Source organism: Larus michahellis, chromosome 10 (genome assembly GCF_964199755.1).
Source record: "Larus michahellis chromosome 10, bLarMic1.1, whole genome shotgun sequence".
Classification (NCBI taxonomy): domain Eukaryota; kingdom Metazoa; phylum Chordata; class Aves; order Charadriiformes; family Laridae; genus Larus; species Larus michahellis.
Window position 1 is genome coordinate 17,631,866 of NC_133905.1, and position 20,503 is coordinate 17,652,368.

General features: G+C 49.1%; 2 long non-coding RNA genes across 4 annotated transcripts in view; both read left to right on the top strand.

Moving 5' to 3' along the window:
- Positions 1 to 9,818, top strand: part of LOC141749515 (uncharacterized) — a 233,071-nt gene extending 223,253 nt beyond the window's left edge. For both annotated transcript variants that reach the window (XR_012589375.1, XR_012589376.1), the window contains 2 exons: positions 5,702 to 5,816; positions 8,603 to 9,818. This is a non-coding gene — a long non-coding RNA (uncharacterized LOC141749515). The remainder of the gene's footprint in view (positions 1 to 5,701; positions 5,817 to 8,602) is intronic.
- Positions 9,819 to 10,901: 1,083 nt separating this feature from the next.
- On the top strand, positions 10,902 to 19,218 carry LOC141749524 (uncharacterized). Of its 2 annotated transcripts, XR_012589391.1 has the most exons (4): positions 10,902 to 13,318; positions 13,793 to 13,886; positions 18,173 to 18,236; positions 18,336 to 19,218. It is a non-coding gene; the product is annotated as an uncharacterized LOC141749524 (long non-coding RNA). The 2 variants fall into 2 exon arrangements; XR_012589390.1 differs by having other exon boundaries at positions 18,173 to 19,218.
- The last annotated feature ends 1,285 nt before the right edge of the window (positions 19,219 to 20,503 follow it).

The following is a 20,503-nucleotide window of genomic DNA, read 5'->3' on the forward strand; positions in this document are numbered from 1 at the left end:
TGAGTGCTGCTGCTGTGTACAGAGCACCACTGATGCTCAGCAAGTTGCAGTTACTGGCATTGATACTTGTCTCCTCCTCTTGGGTCTGGTCTGGGAGCAGGACTCTCCCAACCTTCATGCAAGGAGGAGGATGATAGTGGTTGCACATGGGTATGCGTCAGGTGGAAAAAATAAGTGACAAAGCTGCCTTGTACAGAAATGTTATCACTGGTGGTTGTGGTTGTGTGCATGTTTTTATTTTAATTAACCTCCAAACAATATTTTTTTTTTTCATTTTAAATATTATTTAAGCCCAGCTTCAAAGTGACCTCCTGAGGTAGTGGTTCAGATAATTCTTAGAGGAGAACAACTTTTGAGTAAGAGCTAGAGCCTCATAATGGGGCTTCGAAACATTAAATCCATCACTTCATTTCCCCAGGTACCTGCGCCTGCGTGCCTGGAATACATTCGCCTTATGCTCCTTTGTTTGAACTCCAGAAGGGGTGACAGAGTTATTAATTAAAACGATGGCGTGCACAAGGTTTGGAAAGGGAACAAGAAACACGAAAGGCCTGTGAACAATTTCCTCCTCCTCTCCTTCCCCTGCAATTTATTCTATTCCTGGTTTTCCATGTGATTTCTCTTCCTTGCAAACAGAAAACCAAAAACCAAATCAACCCGCCTCCCCCATCCAGACTTATTTTGGGGAGATGCTTTGGGAACACCTTTGGCTTTGAACTGAATCGTTGCTTTATTTCATGGGTACGGAGGCAGCAGCAGGACCCCCACACACGCTCCCTGAATCAGGTGTTGGCTATGCAAATAGACCTCCAAAAGATGTGTAGGTAGTAAATCCCTGCCCTGGTGTGGGGATATGAAGGAGGTTCTCAGAAACATCTTTTTCTTTGTGTTCACGGCCCTGTTTGAGTCAATGATGGACGCTGACATTGCCTCCATCTAGGTCAAGCTCTTGATGTGGAAAGACATAGAGCTAGTCACAGGTGGAGGCTAAAGGTCAAATCCAGGCATCCGCTGCTGTCACATCTTCCAGACAACAGTTCAGGGCCCATTTTCCAGCCCTGGCATCCTCCAGAGCTCTGCGTCCCACAGAAAACATCCTGTGTATCCTACTCTTCTCTGTAGCCTTCTTGCCACCGTTCCCCCTCACTGAGGAAAGCTGGTGTCCTTACTGGCCTGGATGCTGCAAGAATAAGTACAAGAATAAGTACATTGTCTGTAGTGATGTCATTTTAAAAAATTAATACATTAAAAATGTTTCCTTCCTCTACAATAATGATAATCTTAATTTTTGAGCTTCCTGCAGTGGAACATTTTCTTAATTGAATTCCTAATTCATTGAACATCTCTAATAAGCATGAATGGCAATTTCATCTTACTGGCTGTATTCTTCTAAGGGACGCTCTTTGGAGGCTGGTTCATGAAACAAAGACTCTTTTCCCCTCTCAGACCAAGATTTTAACTCCAGCCTTTGCTCACCAGTCAGCAGCAACCTGGGCACTCTGCTCCTCCCGCCCAGGAAGTCAAACAGGAGTAGTGCTGGGCTCCCGTCATTGCTGTCTCCAGCTTGAAGGCACTAACCCTTCTGCAGGCACCCTGGGATCATCTCTGGTAGTTGAGCTGGGCTTCCTCTGCTGAGGAGGTGCTGGAGTGGACATCCCTGAAGGTGAAGGCTGCTCTTGCCCCAAAGCACCACCACCAACCAGGAACCCCCTGTTCTGTGCTCGGTTCAGCACTGAATGAAACACGCGCTTTACTACATGCTGTGCAGTCTTACCGCATCCTTCCCTGACCTGCTTTTTTCGAAGGACTTAGGGAGCTAGAATTCCTTAGCTGGTGTATGATGAATCTGGAGCATGCTGTCACGTTCTGGTGCATCTTCCTTATCCTCCCATTTCCACCGCACTTTTTTTTTTTTCTTTTTCTCAATATGATAGGTCCTTTGTTGGAGATGAGCTTCTGTGTCTGTCATGGGATACAGGTACATCTCTGCAAGAGCTAAGTCACCACTGGGCTGCCCCTCTAGCTGGTTCATCTGGAGAAGCAGCCCTGCTGTCATTTCTCCTGCCTGTAGGAGCACAAACACTACAAAGGACTTGCTTGAACCAGGCAATTTTTGCACCATTCCCTTGCCACATGTCTCCTGATGCTGGCATGACTCCTGATGGAGGGCATGCTCCACTGTGCCCTCCATCCCAAAGTACACCTGAAGACATCTCTAACTCCACCTAAGTGCCTAAGTTGCACAGAGCTTTGTAGGGCTGGTGAAGATGCTTTTGGTGATGTTACAGTTGCTTTGTCTTGTTGGAAGACAAGAAGAATGGAAAGAGAAAGAGGGGAAAGCAAAAGGGATGAAGCTGAGAATCCCGAGAAGTTACCTAGCTTCAACGTAACTGGTGGCTCACAAGACACAACTCTTTCTCCTTAGGGTTTTTTGAGCTCTCCCAGCAGCCAGTCTGTCTCTGCTGTACCCCAGTGCGTGTCGTTGGTTAGCTCTGGCCTTAAAGCAGTGGCATTATTGGTCCTTTGAGGACCAACTGAAATCCAGCTACACTCCTGAAATGAGCATGTCCCAGCTGCTGCCCAGAATAAAGCATGGCAGCAAGCTGAGCACATGAACCAGTGCCCTCGGATAGCTCCTCTGTGAATGCAGCACTGTGTTCTCCAAGTTAAATGAGTTCTCACAGCCACAAGCTGGCATCAGTAAGGTAAGGAGATGGGCACCATGTTTGCTACATGGAAAAAGGCCCATCAGTTATGGGAAACAGTCTTTCATATCTCATGTAGTGGTGACATGCACAAATTCTCATGTCTAGGACCATCTTCGGTATTTCTAGAGCCCTTCCCCAAGGTCTAAAGTATTTATTCAAGACCAACACAGGGTGAACAAGCTATAAGGGGATTTGGGTTTCTTGAGAAGCCAGCACCATCCCTTCCCTTCGCAGCCAGGACTGACTGTTCAGGGCTGCAATCCAGAGGAGGACATCCAGGCAGTAATTTCCAGAGCAACCCCACATATTGCTGCTGGTTGTGCAGGAGCTAAATCGAGCATGCATATATCAAGTAGCTGCAGCTTTGCCAGTTTATTGCACCCAGGAAAGCCACACTTACGACGTGCAGAACTCTGCAAGCGATCTTGTGCCATGCTGGGTCGTTTCCCGTGGCAGAGGCTTTTTGCATGATTACCTCCTAATTGTCCTCTGTGCCTGTCACTTTACGGCTTGCCAGGCGAGGCTACAGATGAAGCACGTTTGTTTGAAGCATTATTCTTTAGATCTGGCAGAGAGATGGCAAGTTTGGAAAAAAGAAGAAGAAAAAAAAGAGTAATGGGAAACAAACCCCTCTTCACAGGAGATCTGAATTCTTCCTTCTTGTCTGAAGGTCACTGTTGATCACGAGCCCAGTTACAGCGCGGCTCCTGGAGAACATCTCTCCCTTGCCATCCAGCTTCATTATGGTTCCTATTTTCTCTTGCCTCCCAGGGCAACATTATACTGCACTTTCATTGCCGCTCATGAGGGAAGGGAGCCCTCATCAGCAAACCTCTTGTGCTTGGAATAGTCCTGATAAAAAGCTGTTTGTGTGCAATGAGAAGGTGCCTACCTCAAAATCACTCCGCTGTCTTCTGCGGTCTGTTATAAACGTGACAGCAGGCAGATGAAGAACATTTTTTTTTTCCCCCGTAACAACTGATCGAGTCCAACTGTTTAGAAAGAAAGCACTGATTACCTGCTATCTCAGGAAAACTAAGAACAAGCAAAAGTGCAAGGCTATTCTCACTAACTCTGTGAGGCCAAAGGGTGTGCAATAACACCTTAAACTCCCAGGGCACAACACATCTGCTAACAGAAGAAGTTGTACCAGGTTCTGGATGGACCATTTCGCTGTTTAGTGGTAATTTTGCAGAAAACGCACTGTGCTGAAGATGCTTTTCCATTTCTGTTAACATGGGAATGTTCTCCAAGAACACTGAACATGAGCGATATTTTTAACTTAAAATGGCTGCTTAAAATGCAGGGAAGAGTGTGGCTAATGAAGCCTCTGATCATTTAAAATTAGCGCATGTGGCTCAGAGAATACAGCCCAGTCCAATTAGCGCCTTGCTAAAGGCACGTACAAAACCAGGAGCTGTGGAGGGGAAGGAAGGTCTAGAGACCTTTCAGCTCCCATCTACAGAACAAGACAGTGCCCTTTGGTGGTAATTTTAGTATTCTTCCTGTGACTTCGGTTTGCAGTGGAGAAGAAACAGAGATAACAAACACCCGTGGATTTTCTGCAGCTTCAGTGCTGTATTTTCCAGCTCTCCCTTTTTCCTCCTGTGTGGAGTGCAAGACATACATTTTATTTGAGGCCAGAGCAGATCAAAATCACTCAGTATTTTATATATATGTTCAGGTAGGAACTTAAATTTGGAAGTTAAAGTTTGACTCTTGGTTATTTAATTTAAAAAAATTAAACCACTATTAAATTTAAAATTTAACTACGGTCTTGTGGGGAGTGGCAGAGCACCGTTTTCTTCCCAGCAAAGCCCAAGTGATGGAGCAATTGGTAAGGGCTCTGTATCATCGTCCTATACACTGGATCAATGGCTCGGTGACACTCAGCAGTGACATCCCACAGTCTGGGGGACTCGTTTAACCCCATCCCCTATCAATTTGATGTCTTCTCTTCATTTTTATTAGTAACACTGATTTTTACTAAGGATAGAAGCTTGTACTGAGCATGCATCGTTTAATTAAAGGGATGATGCAAACATGTGTCTGAAATTGCCTGTGAACATTGACTTCTGGGAGGTTGTCCATATTTTGTTTGGGCTCTGGCAAACTGATATCTGTGTAGCGCTTCCTCGGAACAATTTGGTTTGCTTTGAAAGCAATAGCTCATTTAAGGCTACTTAGTATGTGCTCTAAAGCCGAGCTGCATCAGGGCTTCAACTGATTTCAGCTCTCATTAAGCAAATGGACACATCCCTGTCTCTTTACACCAGGGGCCTCTCAATATACTGATGTTCTTCATGGATGTAGGCAGGACAGCCTGTCCACTGAAGACCTGCCCAGAAAGGTGACCACTGCCCAGCGCCGTGTGTGTTCAGATGGGTCTAGCCGTGTTCTCAGACGTGGCATGTGTCTCATCATTCTCAGTAGATGAGCCTGCTATTAAAAACCCCCCAAACTACAGGGGCTTTAAATTATTTAGAGAAGCTGGACAGGTTCAGATACGAGTGCAGTGATGTTGTTTCAAACCTGATGTGGTCATCAACAAGGATCTTCCACGGTGTAAGTTGTAGCGCTGGTGGAGGATGTGGCTTGAAAAAAACCAAGGTCACGTAAAGAGAATATATTGTCCTTTCGAAGTGGAATGAGTCAACTGGTTTTCTGGAGGCAGATTTATAGGGCTCACTTAGAGGCAAGCCCACATCATCAGTCTGTACAGCAGCCTTGGAGCCTTCAGAGCACTTGAAAATTGTTGCCAAATTTGCATCTCATGTGGAACTGGGGATCCAGAGCCTCAAAGTCTGTGCCGTGCATGTCGGGGGCAGAGAAAACACCAGGAGTCAGACAGCACAGGCACACACAATTACCCCCTTCAGTTAGTCACATTCCCTTTGTAATTAAACCTTTGTTTGGTGTTTCAGTGTATTCCTTGCTGCACCGAAGTCGCTACTTTTCCATGACATCTTCTCCTTTCTGTATTGTACATGTAGTTACACTTCCCTGATCACAGCAATACGGAAGCTCTTCAAGAAGTGCATCATCACAGGACTTGCATTTGTCTTCTGTGGCTCTGCCTTCTTCCGTGTCCCTGAGGTAACAACAGAGGTGAGTATTTTATTTTTAACATTTTCCTTTTTTTTTATCGCTGCTGATAAACCCGCCTCGTCAAAGGAGTTGCGTAGCACTTGAAATGTGAGTCAGCTCTGAGATCTGGTGGGAACTCATTTTAGGGTCAGTGCGTGGGAAAGGTAGGACTCCTCCAGAAGTGAGGTTTATTTCTGTGTTTCCCAACCAACTGGCCTAATCGCGTCTGGAAAACAGGCCATCCCAAGCTTCACTGTGGCATCAGTGGACTTGAGCGTATTTAAGAAAATCCCAAGACTTGAAAATTGACTTTGAGTAGAGAGAAATGATGGGCAGGATGGCTGCCCATCAAATGATGGTGTGACTTGGCTGCTGGCCAGGTCAGTGAGCAGCCCTGCAAAACACCCTGTAAGACAGATTTTCCAAAGAACACGGAAAATCATCTTACCCAGTTTATATCACCTAGAAATTAGAGGGCTGGGCTTCCTGGGTGCTCATCTTGAGAGTATCAGAGAGTGATTCCACCCTGCTGTGTTAGCATGGGGAGCTGAGGGAGAGCACTCTCCGAGCCCAAGGTATTACGCCTGGTAATGCAAGTTGTATTACTAAAAGAGATTTAAGCTTGTAAATGTTGTGAAGGGCTAAAGATGTGCAGAGGGATGGTTACTGCATCTCAGCCATGTTCCTCTGATGATGGTCTGTAGGAGGAGATAAGCAACCTGTTGCAGCTGTCAGAGGAATAAGTCTCTTATCTCAACTGGTTGATCCATAAAGGTCCAAGCCCTGCTCTCAGACAGGTCATTTTCACTACAACATCAGGACATCCCATAGACTTACTGAGGGTATAAGAAGCCCAGGGTTATCAGAGGTTATCAGCTCAAGCCTCTGGCATTAAAAAAAAAGGCCCAAAAAGATTCTTCTTAGTTTTGCAGGCTGCGTTTAAAGAAAAAGAAAGTGGGCATTAAAAAAAAAAGGTATACAACTGAGAGATTTAGGAGGGTGATCCAACCCCCTGCAGCCAGAGAAAGAGACTGTCACAACTCTTAACTCCGGTACTCTGGCCAAATTATTAATAGAGAAGGTGACTGACAGATTCCAGATACTCAAGTCAGGCTGCCTCCTGACATTTGCTGTCGGTAAAAATAAGTAGCCTTTCTTTACATCTAACAAAAATCTCTTCCCTGGCTCTCCTTGACGGTTCTCCCTCCTGTCTCCACCTCCAGAGATGTCTGAACAGTATAATTTCCTTTTATTTTTAGCCGTCTTTCATAATTGAAAGTATCTCTGTGTCAAAGAGAAAACGTTCCCATGAATTCCTCAACAGGCACTTACTGAAAGCAATTGATGAAAATGAAATATTTAATGGGGTTTTATACCTGTGGATCTGGAGACACTGATGCATCTCAAAAGCAGAATTTTAATGACATCAGGGTGGATGGGCATGTGGCCATCATCTCCCCAGCTTTGCTGGTGCTTCTCTTTTGGGGTCAGTATTGGATCCTGCCTGAGGGGTGCATGAGTCAGTGGCAGGTGAGCTTTGGGAAGAGGTGGCTGCTTCTGACCCCGGAGTTTCCTGCTGTTCCTACTGAAGTCCCAGTACTGCTGCTTGGATCAAACCTGCTGTTTCTCACTTGTCAGTAGTATTTAGGGTGGCTGCAGCGCTCTCCAGAGATTTAGCCGCTTTCACAGGCAGCTATTCATCTCATCTAAGGTAAGAACCGCTTGGAATCAGATCCAGGGTCCAGCTAGCCCCATTCCTTCTCTTGAAAAGTGGCCAGAACAGATACCTCTGGAAGAAGATGACACAGGAGCTCCTTCAGGTGGTTTCCTGCGTATGTGTTGCCCACCTGCATGAGTTTGCATTTGAGATCTTCCTGAAGTATCGTTTTTGTCTTTGTATTTAATAGTCTCTCTATGACTTTTCTTCCCTGGATTAGCTCACCTCTCCCTCGGCCAGTTCTGTGATCCCGTTTCAATGCTCAGGGAAGGCAGATGCTGCTCCTGCCCCTCCTCAGCAGCTCAGATGGATTTTGCCTTGGCCTAAAGAGCTGTAGCAAGAGCATTTCAAAGAAAGTAGAGGAGCAGAAACAGCCCCTCAACAGCACACAGTGAGGCAGGAGTTGATTCAGTTTCACACGGCTACTAAAACTGACACTGAGGATCCAAGGTTTTAATTGCATCCACTTCGCAAATCAAGCTCTCTCTAATCAAACTGTCCATGTTGTGACTCACCCCTAGCCCAGAGCTGACTGCTGTGCAGGTAGAGAGGACGGACCTTGGGTCATCTTGCCTTTTCTCACTCCCTCACCAGCTAATAACCTCTCCTTCCTATGTGCCCACTTCTAGGCTGCCTCCCCTCACCCCCCCAAGTGTCACTGCTCTGTCCCCAGCCACCTCCCAGCAGGAGCAGTGGCTCATGCATCTCACAGCGTCTCAGTGGAGAAGGGTGTGGGGAACCCTGTTGTGTCCTCAAAATTAAGGAGGCAGATGCCCACCTTCTCACTGCTGTCCCCAGAAGTGGGTATCAGCCTAAGGAGGGTCTCACTTGCTGCCTGTGTCAGTCCCTCACGGTTTTCTGTTGCAAAAGCTGTGGAAGAGGGTTTTCAGCGCACTGCGTCTGTTTGGGAATTATAACGCGGCTGGAATTTATGAATCATAACTAATGGTGTTGCCAGGTACAGGGAGGATTATGTGTGATCTAATAACACCTGACCATTAATCACCTGTGGTAGGTTCTGAGCACATTGCACAACAGGTAACATAACTGACCTTTTAAGGTGAAACCACAAAAGGTGTTTCTTTTGTAGGTGTTTCCTTGCTCTGCTTGGCTAGAGCATCCTGGTGAGTAGCAGGACCTCCTGGCCTGGTGGAAGGAGGCAGGAGTATTGTCTCACGAGTGTTGTCACATCTCAAAGGAGTTTCCCACTGGGGATTTCTGCAGTGATTTCAACAGCAAGCGGGAGAACTGAGTCTGAATTTTCTATGAAGCTGTTGTTGCACAGGTGTCTGTGGATGCCCAGAAGCCCAGGTGGTCTCCAAAGGAGGCTGGAAAGGTTCTTCCATCTCAGAGAAGACATCGCTGGGCTGGACCCAGGACTGTAATCTAGCCCTACAGTGTTCCTGCGTGTGAATTTTGCAGGGTCAGAGCTAGCAAACTCATGCCGTTTGTGCATCGTTCATTCACTCCTGTCCACCATCCCCAAAGAAACACGTTTCCCCTATGAAGAGCTGCCTCCATAATGAAGATACAAATAATTAAGATAATGAAGATGACCCTTGCCTGGCAGTGACAGTCCATTCCTGCTGCCGCCCCGGCACTGGGAGCAGCTGGAGCATGTGCCACCCGCTCAACATCCTCAACAACCTCTTGGGCTAAGCTTAGCTTAACCAATACAAATATATCTGCCGTGTGAACACAAGTGCATTTAATCACTGAGATAAATTTAAAGTAATTGCTCAGGTGACATTCACCCTTCCAGGGGCATTTGTGAATGAGCAGGGGTTTTCTGGGTAACCCCACGCTCTGCCCAGGTGCTGACAGCGACTTTTCCAGACAGCCAAAGCACAATTCTTCCTTTTGAATATCTTCCCTGCGGCCCTTGGAGTGGTTTCAAGTGAAAAACAAAACGGCGACATTTTAAACATTGCCTCCCACGCAGTGTCTCTCTTCAGCCTTCGTTGCCGCTTGCTGTGGGTTCAGAAGTCTCTGGTGGATCAGCCTGCCCCCGAAAAAACGTGGGTTTGCCAAAATAGAAGCATTTTTGCAGAAGGCAATGATTTGGCTGAATGTTTTGCCAGCATGCATCTCTGGAGTTTGCAATTTGTTTCAGCATTTTTGTGTCTTTGTTTAATTTTGGATTTCATTTTCTTGTACAAGATGCTATCAAAACAAAGTGTTTTAATGTTTTCATATAATTTTCTTTGGGGCGGGGAAAAACATTGATTTTCAAATACATTTTGAAATGCTAGAATTCCCTACCGAGCAGTAGTCTTATTTTGCTGTCAGCTCACAGCATCAGCTCTGGTTACACAGACGTTAATGCCACCGTGAAAAGACCCGAACATCCTTTCCACTAATATGCTTTACTTTCAGGATGGTGAATTATTTAAAATGCTTTCTATGGCTTTAGTCTGTCCCAAGCCACAATCTCATATTTCATTAATGTTGGTCTCATAATCGATTATTTCTTCTCTGGAAGCAGCTGGGATCTCCTGTCAAGGATCAAGGTGCACTCGGTACCCTCCGTGGGTGGGGATGGAGAGCAGGGCAGATGGGGTCTGGCCTGATGCACTAATTCAGCCAAAGCTAGGGGTGGCTGTGACCTGCACGACCCAGCACGAGTTGGAGAAGAGCGAAGCCAACAGCTGAGCAGAGAAATTACACAAGCAAGGTGAAGTAGACACTAGGGTTGGTGGACCTTAGAGAGAGAGCATGGAACAAAACAAGAAAAGATCTTTCAAGGCAATGGGAAGCATTTGTATTTGATATGCCTCTGCAAATGCCGTTTTCTGGCACCCAGGAAAACTGCTCAGTTTTCCCAGGTGCCAGAGGGAGAGTGTAGAATAATGTGTACAGCAGAAATTCCTGCAGCTCTTGGCTCAACAGAGCATAATTGCTGAAGACTGGAGCCTGCTCAGGACAGTGGACCTAACACCTCTGCGCTTGTAAGAAGCGGGATCTTGGGTGACCACAAGCAGTAAGCTTGGGATGTCATTAAAATAGCAACACCTGTAGTGGCGCAGAGGCCCGAATTCCCTGCCAAGGAGTTTCGGTGTGCTGCTAACTTGGAGGGAAGATGCCACCTACTAAATCACCCAAACCACTTCCTGCAGCACCTGGTTTTTCCTCACGTCTCTTATCCAAATGGTTGCTAGACCTATGTAAAAAATGCTGTCTCAGCTGAAATAGCTGGGCTGGGCATTGCTGGATCCACACCACACCTCACCAGTGGGACAGCTGGAGGACAAGTGACATGCAGAAGGAGTAACGCCTGAACCCGCACCATGGGCAGAGCCAGGGCACAGCCCTGTTCCATACTGGAGCTTGTCAGAGTACAGCTCTTCATCACAGCCCTCAATGGAGACAGGTGACATGCAGGCACTTGTGGCTGCTCATGGGCTCTTGGAGATGTGAGGGCATTGCCAGAAATGCATCAGGAGTGGTCAGTTAGGAGAGCTGCCCAAGCACCTTCAGGGCCAAAGCAGTACCAGCTTTCAGATCTTGGATGCATCAATCCAGATGGGGATGGACAGCCAACATGAACCCTTGTCCTGCACCAGAGTTCCCCTCTCCAAAGCAGCTCCTTCAGGAAGGGCGTGGTTTTGGTCAGAATCTTCTCTCTTGACCTGGGACCCAGCCCAGTATATTGGTGGTCCCTCGGTCGCCATGGAGTTGCATGCTCACAACTCACATGCCAAAGGCAAAAACCCCACAGTGATTCCCTCTGGTCATTATTTTCTTAATATAGTGACTCCACCAGGCAGGTAGTCAGCAACAGCGGGCACTGTTGGCAGAGACAAGAACCCTCTTGCTTTCCTTCCTGGAGAAGGGACTTGAGTGTCACACTTGCTCCCTGGCCGGGAGAAGACCTGGCAGAGAGGATCGGCAAGCCATGGGCATTTTGCACTCCCAGAAACTTCCCCACCACCTGGTCAAGCCAATTCGATGACTATTGTTTCTGGATGTGGGCTGGAAGACAGGCAGAGGTATCTCAGGCTGTCTGGAACCTTCAGCAGGGAGGAGGGCAAGCTGCCTGCTTGCTCCTCAGCTCTCTCTTTCTCAAGGGCTTCAGGAAGCTGGAGAGATTCAGAGGTGGTTTCTTCCCCTTTCTTGAAAGTGTGGCTAAAAATAAAAAGAGTACTGAAACCAAGCCCAGCCCACGAAGCAGTGTGTAGGTGTGATGCTAACCAACACCTGGGGCTGTGAAGCGTCCCAGGGGAGCTGGCATCCATCTGGTAGACATGTTGGCTCTTTCTCCTCATTCTTTCCTTGGCACCTTTTCAAAGAGCACACGAGATGATGAATCTAATGTCGTTTTGTTTGAAAATGCCCTACACATATTGTTATGGTTATAAGGAGAAGAGGACAGCAACAGGACAGTGGTTTTCATTTGCAAAACCTACCAGGACCCTCAGGCTGCTACTGTGCTCTCTGCTTTTATTTCATGGCTGAAGGTTTCTAGAGGTGGCTGGTAGAAAATGGTGAAGGCAGATAGTTCCTCATGGTGAGAAACCAGGATGTCTCTGAGGTTTTGCTCTTGGTAGAGGTAAATAGACCAGCGGACAACATGCGGTGCACAGCGGTGAGTTCTTGGACGGACCTGGGTGGCAAAGGGGGAAGGTTAAATGGAAAGGATCTGCTCCAAGTGTCGTGAAACCTCAGCTCAAGACCTGAAAGGAAGGGTGCCGTGGCAGTTGACTTGTTATAGGTTCTCTGTGGCAGGACAATGTGGACGTGCCAGCCCCATGGTGCACCCTTCACTCACACCCTCTCAGAGCGTGCATGGGTAGGTTTTGTGTGTGTGATGGGGAGACATAGGTCCTCCCTGAAGATGGAGGATTTGTAGGGCCTTTCCATAGTGAGAAAAGTCATAAAACGTGCATGCCACTGCCACAGTCTCCCCAGAAGACCCGTGCCTCCACTCTGCCATAGCAAAGGGGATTGGGGCAGGGTGGGCATTAACATACTGATCCTTACACAGCCTGAGAGCTACAGCTATGGTGGGTGAAGGGCTGTAGTGGACAAACACGGACTTAGTGTCACCTGTAATCAGCAGAGATTGGCATTTGGGTATGAAGGGAATTTGCCACTGTTGGGTTCAGTAAAATTGCTTGGTGATACTGTGACCTTGGAGCAGCTGATAAGGATATGGCCTTTGCATGGCCAGGAGGAGCTGTGTGCAGCCTTAGGGATGGGAGCATTACCTTGTGATGCAAAAAAGCCTGAGGTTTGGTGGCTAAAGGTAGCGCAGGCGGGACAGTGCACATACAAGATGAGTTTTATGAGGTGCATTGGTCTGCAATAGCCTACTCGGGCGCAGGGTCCCAGCTACTGCAGCCAGCTGAGAGGCAGTAATTCCCCTTTTCGCCCCACGTTTTCCATCCCCAATGCCTTTGGTAGGACTAGGAAATGGTAGGAAAGAAAGTATCCTCAGAGCAAGCCAAGTCATGGAGCAGCAAAGCTGGAAGGAGGGCTGTGAAAACCCAGGTGGGAACCAAACGGGCTGTACTTCCAGTGGCAAATTCTCAGAGATGGGCTTCCAGGGGCAGTCCTGGATAGTGTTGCCTACGGATACCAGCAAAACAAAAAGCCATGAACGTTGCCTAGACCCCGCATTAACATCCTTTCCCACTATCCACAACCTCTGCTGATGTAAATATGCAGCTGGAAGCAGTTTATTCCCTGTCAGCCCTTTCCTGCTTATCTGGAGCCAGCGGCGAGAGCAGGAGCCGCTCTCGCAGAGGGACCCTGCAAATCCTCGGACGAACGCCTGGACCGAGCGCTGTTTCCCAGGGGGATCGAGGTAGATTGGATAATTAATCACAGCTTGTCTGGGGGAGGATGAGGAAGTCTGAATAAAGGTGTTAACGGCTCTTAAAGGCTTTCCCAGTTCACAGAGGGTGCTGCCTCAAACAGATTATCTGGAAATATTATTAGCTGGAGTGGGAAAGGTTTTTTTTCCTCCTCTAGGCTCTTTGCAGCCACCCTAAATCTGCTTGAGCTGTGGAGACAGGTTTTATTGTGTGGGGGGGAGGTGGGAGAGAAGTGTTGGCTGTCAGTGGGTCAGCAATTAATTGGTTTATTCCTTTCTCACGGTTATTTTCTAACCAACAACTGCTAAAACCCTGGTGCCCACTTTGTCCCAGCTCAGGAAACAAGAACCACAGGGATTTGGGGGGCGGGGGGGAGGGACCCCAGGCCACGAGGTTGGCTTTGCAGGGGCTGCCGGGAGGTCCTTTGTCCCTTGCCAAGCCTCTTTCGCCTTGTCTCGTCTTAGGAGGAGGATGTGATTAGTGTTTTCTGCCATGGGATGTCAGCTGAGGGATGAGAACCATGTGCCAAGAGGAGGAAAGAGCTGCCACGGATGGATGGTAAGTGAAAGCAGAGACGTGCCCCCTTTGCTCCAAAGGAAGCTTTCCTTCCAACGTCTCCATGGCCCGTTAGTTCAGATGAATGCCATTCAGCCTGGTGCTGCCTTCTCTCCTGGCAGCAGTGGCCTTGTTCCTGGGTGAGGGTGGGCTCTTCTCCATCTTCCACTGCCATCTGGGAAGCCATTTCTTATGAAACCAGCTTTATTGGAGGAACGTTCCTGTTTCCCCATGGCTTTGTCACAATTCTAGTGCCTTTGCAAGTCAGAAACAAGAGGGTGCCGTCAAAGCAGAAACCTCGTGCCCTGCCAGCTCCAGCTCAGCCCAGTTTCTGCCCACCAGCCCTGCTGCTATAACCGAGCTGGTCGGTGGCAGGACTGTGCTGGCACAGCTGTGCCTGGCAGCAGGGTCTTGCTGGGAGCATCACAGATGGCTCTCTTACGGTAATTGCCCTGATAGTGCATCTCGAGCTGGGAAATCACCTTTCAGACCAGAGGAGGAATAGAAAAAGGATATGGCTTTGGCCTGAAGGATTTTGATATTTGTAGCTTGGCATCATTTTGGCTTGGAGTGAAAAGCAGACGTTTCCAGTCCTAGAAAGGTGATGGAGTGGGGACTGTGAAAGTGCTGGTGCAGGGTCATCCCCGCTCTGCTGCGCCTGCCTGGCCTCCCCAAAGCCTGCTGGGCAAGTGGGAAACCCCCTCCAAGGAGACATCCATTTGAAATCACATCATCAAAAGGGAACGCTCCCTGTTGCCGTGCTGCTGCTTCTCTCCCAGCTCTTCCAAGATCTTCAGTAGGAATTAGGCACTCGGAATGGAGTCCCACGGGCTGCTTTCGTCATGGTTACATTGATTTCCAACAGCTAATTTAGCCCCAAAGAAAGCATAATGAAAGCAGCAGATTTCCATCTGCGAAAGGGAGACCATCCCTTTTGGACGTGAAGCACAGCAAGCCCAAACCAGATCCCCATTCTCCGTGGGGATCGTCCTGCAGGGATGACGGGAGAAATGAAGTGAGTCCCCAGCCCTCTCTGGAGCTAAACTGCAAAACCACAGGCTTCGCCAAAGCCCTTCTCCCAGCAGAGTCTCTGTCTCTCGACTCAGGGCTGGAAATATTGACAGGTATGGAAAATCCATTACAAATAACTAAATTAACCCTCCTTGCGGCACTGCCAGCTCTGTAAGCGCTTCCCCAGCTGCTGGGGGACCGCAGGAGCACTCCCCAGAGCGAGCGGACGCAGGTGGTGCTGGCATGTGTCTGGAAACAGCCCGACGGCGGGGGGGAGGATGGACTTTGTGGTTGTCTGGACCCTTCCCCTCCGCGACGGGTCCTTTCGCCAAGCCCTGTAGCCTCTCTGGGGTTTCCAGGCAGCCCAACGTCTGCCCTGGGGGAGCCCCACTGGAGGCCTGGGGTCCGGGCTTGGCAGAGGTGGCAGAGCAGGGATATACCCAGTTTCCTCGAGGCAGAAATGTAATTTTGCATTTAAATAGCTTCTTCCTCCCAAAGGGTCCTTAAGCATTCGCTAAGCTGTTAAGAGGCAGGGCGGGTCTGGCTGGCCAACCTGCAAGGTGATGGTGGGATAGAGGGGAAGGGACCAGGCACTGCACGGGTCCACACTTGTGACCAGCACATTAACTATGGGAAGGGAGAGATGTTGGCCAAGGGCTCCAGTGAAACCCTGTCATCAGGTGCAACCTGCCAGGGGCTCTTTAACGTCCATCTGCTAGAACCTGAAGCAGCACATGTTGTTGAGTAGCTCCTACGTGCTCGTACTGAACAGAAGGGCGGTGTCCACAACCAACGCTGCATGATTTTTTCCCAAGGGTTGCTGGAGAGCATGGAGCAGGCAGGAACCAGGAGAGGGACAGGCTGTTTTGATGTTGGACTCTTGTTACTGTGTTAAGTGAACCAGAAGGTCAGCGTTTCTGGTGTGCAGGCAAGCTTTGAACTAAGCCAAGCTCTAGCACATTCCACAGTCCCTTTCCTTCTTGAAGGATGTTTCTGGTAACACGTTTCTGGGTGGCACAAGGAGCTCTGATCTTGATAGTGCTGGATAGAGGCAGAGAGATGCTCCAGGAGGAGCAACTGGACAAGGGGCTTGTTGCAGTCATCTCCTGCCGTATCCTTCCAGTGCTCCCCACTTCCCTTCAGGCTTTAATTCTGCAAAGCAAGTTGGATTGTAGCCACTGGGACCAAATAGATGTACCTGGTTAGTCTTGTGTTGCCCATTACGGGGATAGAGCAGCGTAGTGTACATGATGGACGAGACCAACTGCTCATTCTTGTCTTGAAGAGCCTTCTGTTAGATGTGAAGAACCAGGGTTCACACCGCAGCTTATGTTTCACCAGTAACTTCTCCTGCATTTGGAATTGCGTTGTCTCTCTTAATCATGTAAGGCTTATTTTCCCACACTGGAAAATGAATTCAGCACTGCTGGCAAAGCTGGGGGCCAGGAAGTTTTAATTACTGTTTGTACAGTGCTTTGGGGCTCTGGAGTGAATGGTGCTGGAGGCCTGGGAAGGGTTATATTATATATTGGCAGATACTTATCTTTTATTACATATGTGAGCTCTGTGGTCCTGTCAGCAGCTCCTTCCTGATGCCTGGATGCAGTGAGGCTCCCTAACGCAAGTAGTGCAAGTACCCCCCTCCTACAGCCACTCACCACTGCTGAGCATCACTGCCCAGTAAGAGGGGGACCTACTGAAGTCCAGTGTCCACCTCCAGAGAAACTAAACTCAACCAGCCAGCGTGTACCTGTAAAACCCACCTGCTCTGCAGGAGAGAAGAGCCATGAAGCTCTCCTCTCACAAGGCTTTTCCCATTAGAGCATCCTTTCCTTAGGCAATGCAGCCACATCCTACATTAACCTTCCTGTCCCCTTGCCCCCCCCACTCAGTACAACACCTCCTTAATTATAATCCATCAAATTCCTCTCTCCGCTACCTGGAAAGAATAGGATTTGGGGACAAGGAACAAATGTGAAGGCGTAAGTCTCTTTTCATGGGAAAGACAAATCTATCCAGCACCCTGCTGGGAACGCTGCTTTGCCTAAACCCAGCATAATGCAGTAAGAAGTTAAGACTCTTAGCGGCCAAACAGTGCAAGAGTCCTATTAAGCACATCCCAGGTCTTTGCGGTCAAGTGCTCTGCGTCGCACCCAGCGTACCGTGTTTGGCACAACAGGGCAATTGTGGCCCTGCTGGTCTGGCATTGGTGTCCCACATGTGCCTGGGCTGGGCTGCAGAGAGGACAGGCCGTTCAACGGCCTCTTGCAGGTCAAAGCCGGTGGTTCAGGAAATGAGCTTGTAGCGGACAGAAGGTTTTCGATATTGGCAAAGTCCTGGGAAAAGGACAAGTTGGCTATCAATTAGTATGTGTGCCCACGTGGTTACAGCTGTGGGTGTGTGAGGTGATATGGTATCCAGGATCGTGGTACCATCCACACAAAAATCAGTGAGGGAGTACAATGACTTCGACCTAAAGTATTATTTCAATTTTTTTTCATCCATTTGTGTTTTGGTGGCACGCTTGTTTTTCCGACAGATACTGCAGAAATATTCAGCTGATTGCTGTAAAGGACAAAACTGGGGTTACTTAAAATTTGCCAAAGTGTCTAAAAATGTAAAAGCCTCCCCGAAAGATGTGCTTTTCCTCTTTAGCCAGGTCTCACACCGGTGGTTGCTCCCGAACGGTGGCTTTCTGGGATGGTGGGGAGCCGCTCGCTGCCTGTGCCAGGCACAGCAGGACGGGGGGGATGGCCCGGGCGGGAGCCCTGTGCGCGGGGTGAGGGCAGAGCCCAAGTGACAGCACTGCAGTCACCACCCAGCGGGTGACATTGCCAGCACTGCTTCGGATATGTCCCTTTCAGTCTGAGGTGTGGAGAAGGTAGGAAGAATTTAGCTGAGCCTCTGTGACCTCGATGCTGCTGGTCATAGAGGGTTTCCTTTACCACCAGGTATGTTAATGGCTTCTGCCATGTGGCTGCTGGGTCGAGAACTGTGGCTTTCTTGGCACAGTTGGTTCCAGGTGCCACGCGTTGCCACAGCCACCTTGCCAAAATCAGGTGAGGAGTGTATCCACCAGCCCTTCCGGCAGCACCAGCGTGCTGGGGTGTGACGGAGCCAGCCCAGCTCCACGCCGAGGAAGCGTGGAAAGGCACGGGGCTGCTAATGGTCCCACTCGCATCCCTCCAGTGCTTCCCCACTGGCGAGCAGGTGTCAGAGGAACATGTTGTGCAATGGGTTTAGTCAGCCTGGGGTAACTCCTGTTCTCTCTCTTTCAGGATATTCTTCTCCGCACCCCACCTGACATCCAGCGGAGGCAAAGAAATAAATGCATGGATCCAGGTATTGCCTGCTGCTGGGCTGGTATCACAAGCACTCCGGAGCAGTAAAAAGAGTGCTGGCACCACAGATTTCACCTTTAATTTAAACCGTCCTTTTTAGGGATGGGGCCAGAGCTGGCCCTGCAAGGGAGAATCCAGCTCCAAACACTCTAAGGAAGCAAACAGACCCTTTAAAGACATTTAATGCTGATGAAAGCAGGGAGGGATTCAATGTAAAGCCACAAAACCAATTTTGAGGAAGAAATGCAGCTTGTCTCCTGTTCCCCATCCTGCAAACTGAAAGGGAGAGGCTGTCCGTCACTGCCTGTCGTTTCGGGTCAGCATCCCAGGCAAGGGCAGCATCCCTGGGTGCTCAACGGACTCTTTGAGTGTGGTTCTGTTTAGGTTGGCCACCGCTGATCCCAGCCTGTCTTCGGCACACGGACGCTTTTAAGCCCTCGGGGAGGGGTCGGCGTGGCCAGCCAGAGGGGGAGAGCGCCAGCCCGCTGCACGCTCCGCGGCTGCCGAGGACACTGCTGCGATTCATTCATGTCCCCGCTCAGGGCACAGACTGTAAACACGGCAGGGAAGCCAGGCCACGTCCCAGCCCAGCTTGGCTGCCTGCCTCGTCGAGGTCCCCATCGCCCAGAATTTGGAGCTCGTCTCTTTTTCCATTACCTCCAAGCAGTAATCGTGAATGTTTCCGTAACGTTTCCTAAAAATAAAAACATCAACAGAAATAGCCATTCAATAACACGAGTCTGTGCATCTCTGAGCCCTGAGCAATCTGCAGGCTGGGAGGAAAAACGCTGAAATAGCTCATGAGTTTGAAGATACGCTGAGAAGCTCCCTTACTGCACGCGGACCAGCTCTTACCAGCATCACCTGGGGCAGGAGGGAGGTTTGAAGACTGTTTTTCTTCCCTCCCTAGGCAAATAGCCAACCCCTCTCCAGAAACAGCCCATCTGTCTGATACTCTGTTTGATAGAGAAACCTGTATCTGAAAAAAGAGACACAACTTGTGATGACCATGACGAGATGCCTGTAGTGCGGCAGCGTATGAACTAGTTACTGTTCCTTCACTTAAGTAGGGTGTTAATTTTCTGTTATGGCTTTCACGGGGAAAGAAGTCAAAGGATATGGGCACCCTATGTTGGGCAAGGCCTGGCTGCGCAGCAAAGCGTAAATCTGGTCCGGTTCATAATGGCTTTAAATATCAGGGAGCTGCTGTTGATGGAGAACTCTGAAGCTGTCTTGACAGCAGCACTATGCAGCAGCACAGGAGAGAAATCAGAAAGTGAGTACTTTGTGCAGCCTTTTAGGGAACGAGGGGTTGAGCCAGGGTGTAAAGATAACAAAATTAACTCCGACTTGCAGTTCAGGCAATGTTAAACCCCTGCAATTCAGGTTTTTGGGGAATGACCCTACTTGGCATCCTTTCTTGCCTTCCTCTGTCCCCATCAAAATCTCTGGCTGGATCCTTTGTAGGAACCAGTGACAGGGACGGGAGCTTCTCCCCACCAGCTGAGGATGGATGGTGGGTGCTCTGGTGGTTAAAGCACTGGTATAGGCTGTATTAACCCGTCTTCTGTGCGCCATCTGTAAGCTGGCAGGTCTGATGGGCATGCTGCATGGTTAAACAGCCCAGTGTTCACTCCAGGAACAGGGCATCCGAGGACATGGGGAGGACATTGAAAGCTTTGTCATACAGCCTAAAGTCTCACAGCAAGTGTCTATTAATAAGCCATGCCTACGCTTCCTCCAGGTATTTACAGTGCGCTTATTCCCTGTTAGTTTTGAAAACCACAGCTCCATTTTGACATAGCAAGTCCTTTTCTTTTAGTGATGCATTTGGTACCACAAGCGCGTTTGGCTGGGGAAGTGTTGTCGGTAAAAAACTACCTCATTTTGAAAAGCCAACAGGATTTCCCCTCTAAAAATGATCTCTGTCTCCAGATGAATAGTTTCAGCCTGTCCCCTGGGAGCCTTTCCGCTCTGGCAATGGTGGCTGGCTGGCTTTAATGCTGGCTGTGGACGGGTGCCACCAAACCCCTGCAAAATGTGGCAGTGACAGCATCAGCCCAGGCAGTGAGATCATCTCCCTGCTGTGCAGGCTGTCCCAGGGGAACGGGGGCAGGTGGGGATTCCTGGGTGCGCAGAAAGGGACCTTTGGAGCCTGCCAGCATGCAGGGACCCCCCTGAAAACCCTGAAAGTTGCCCGGGTTCTTACCCTTGCCCAGGGCAGAGCCCCTTGTGCCATGCTGATGCTTTGGCAAATGAGCCGAGACT